The sequence below is a fragment of the Apium graveolens genome, chromosome 5 (genome assembly GCF_009905375.1).
Source record: "Apium graveolens cultivar Ventura chromosome 5, ASM990537v1, whole genome shotgun sequence".
In the NCBI taxonomy this organism is placed as follows: Eukaryota; Viridiplantae; Streptophyta; class Magnoliopsida; order Apiales; family Apiaceae; genus Apium; species Apium graveolens.
Genome location: NC_133651.1, coordinates 308,240,114 through 308,243,184, shown reverse-complemented (window position 1 = coordinate 308,243,184; position 3,071 = coordinate 308,240,114).

Below are 3,071 nucleotides of genomic sequence, written 5' to 3'. Positions count from 1 at the left end.
CTAAATAATATATGTATAGTATTTAAAAATCGAGGTTTGATAGTGTTTTGAGTGAAAGAAGTCGATGAACTCATCGGAAAAATGAAAGCGGCAACTAGGGTTTCTGAGAGAAAAACGAGAGAGAAAGAGGTGAGAGGAGAGAATGTGTGAACAGTGCAAACCCTGTTTTTAGTTATATCTATTTATGATTATAAACGACCACGATAAAATCTAATTTATAATTAATGGCTTAGATTTTAGGTTTTAGATAAGGGGCTGGGTTGTTTTAAATGGGCTGAAAACAAATTTGAAGCCCGAAATTTTTTGAAGGAATATAAATTTATTTGTCAAATGGGTTGGGCATGTGAATAAATAAAATAGAAAATAATTTTTATTTTTAGAAAATAATAAAAACTATTTTTAAATTAATATATATTTATATGTATTTAGAGGATAATTTTGATATTATAATGATTAATAATATTTAATTTATTTTAAAATAAATTTCTTTTGAATGCACTTAGTCCATTTAATTTCTCAAAATCCGATCAATAAATGATATTGATAAATCTGAATTACTGAGAGAATTATCAGATAGTATAAAATATTTTTTTTATTTCAAAATATATATATATATATATATTTATAAATGTTTACCCAAAATATAAATAATATATTTAGAGAACTTATTATTTATTTTAAATATTCCAACATTTCTAAATCCAAACGGAGTTTAGTGAACCTGTCTGAATTTAATGGTTTTGTAAAGATGTCAGCGATGTTATATTCAGTTTGAATATGAGTCATTTTTATATCTCCTTTGTTGACATGATCACGTAAAAAATGATATCTTACATCTATGTGTTTGGATCTAGAGTGCAACACGGGATTTTTACTTAAATCAATAACACTCATATTATCACATAAAATGGAGATTGCATAAAATTTTGTGTTATAGTTTGTCAATGTTTATTTCATCCACAGTATTTGTGCACATTATTTGGTAGCAGCTATATAATGAGCTTCACTGGAGGATATAGATACGGAATTTTATTTCTTTGAAAACCATGAAGCTAAATATCCACCCAGAAACTGACACGTACAACTTGTACTTTTTCTGTTGACTAAATGTCGAGTATAGTCTGAGTCAGAATAACAAGTCAAGTTAAATGGTATTCCTTTAGGATACCAAAGACCAATATCAGTGTACCTTTAAGATATCTCAGTATCCTTTTTACTGCGGATAAGTGAGATTCTTTTGGTGCTACTTGGAATCTAGCACATTTCCAAACACTATATTATATATCGGGTCGACTTCCGGTAATATATAATAAGCTACCAATCATTCCTCGATATTTATTAGTGTCAACCAGAATTCCTTTGGGATCCTCCATTAGTTTGTCAGATGTTGACATAGGTGTGGAAATTGGTTTACAATTTTCCATTTCAAATTTCTTTAGCATTTCATTACAATATTTTGATTATGAAATATGAATGCCCTCGTCAAATTATCTTATTTGCAATCCCAATAAGAAATTTAATTCACCCATCATACTCATCTCAAATTCTTTGCTCATATAGTCAGAGAATTCTTTACATAGTGCATCATTTGTTGAACCAAATATGATGTCATCTACGTATATTTGTACAAGCAAGATATCATTTGTTTCTTGTCTTGTGAATAAGGTTTTATCAGCCGTTCCCATTTTAATATTATTTTCTAATAGGAATTTGCTTAACCATTCATACCAGGCTCTTGGGGCTTGTTTTAATCCGTATAAAGCTTTGTATGATTTGTATACATATTCTGGATGTGTTGCATCTTCAAAGACGGGAGGTTGTTTAACATATACCTTTTCTTCTAGTATCCCGTTTAAGAATGCAGATTTTACATCCATTTTGTATACTTTAAAATCCTTATGATATGCAAAAGCTAATAGAATTCGAATTGATTCAATTCGTGCTACCGGTGCATATGTTTCATCAAGGTCTATACCTTCTATTTGAGTATAGCCTTGTGCAACCGGTCTAGCTTTATTTCGAACAACAGTTCCATTTACATCTAACTTATTTCTAAATACCTATTTAGTTCCAATTATGGAAGTATTTTTGGGTTTTGGAACAAGTTCCCAAACTTTGCTACGAGAGAATTGGGTTAATTCTTTTTGCATTGCAGAGATCCAATCTTCATATAACAAAGCTATTTTAGCGGTCTTAGGTTCTATTTGTGATATAAAACTAAGTTGATTCACAACGTTTTAAACTTGTGACCGCGTTTGAACTCCTTTACTTAAGTCTCCTAGAACATTGTCCAAAGGATGACTTCTAATGTTTGTAACATCTTTAGGTAGTTCAATATCTGTTTCCTACAATTCTAGTGGATTTGTTGGGGATGATGAGCCAAAATCCACATTTTTAAATTATCGAATAATATCCTTAATATTGTCTGGTGTGACATCTTCTTTGTCTTCAAGATCTTTGTATTTAGGTGATGGTTATGGTTCATCAAAAGCTATGTTCATTGATTCTCCCACCACTAGAGAATTTAAATTAAATACTCTATAAGCTTTTCTATTTGTTGAATATCCAAGGAATATACCTTCATTTAATTTTAGAAAAAATTTTGTGAGGTAATCTTTGGAGTTTAATATATAGCATTTACTTCCAAATACTCTAAAGTAATTAACTTTAGGAGTTTTACCAAAATAGAGCTCATATGGAGTTTTTTGAATTATAGTTCTTATTAAAACTCTATTTAGTATAGGGCATGCATGAGACATTGCCTCAACCCAAAAATATTTAGGACGACGATATTCATTTATCATTGTATTTGCCATTTCTTATAATGTTCTATACTTTCTTTCAACTACTCCGCTAGATTGAGGAGTATAAGGATCAGAAAAATTGTGAGCAATACCATTTGTTTCACAAAAACTTGTAAAGTTTGAATTTTCAAATTCTTTACCATGATCAGTTCTTATATAGATTATGGTATTATTTTATTGGTTTTGAATTCTTTTACATAGAGAAGAAAAAGATTCAAAAGCATCACTTTTGGTTTTGAGGAATTCTGTCCATGTAAATCGTGAATA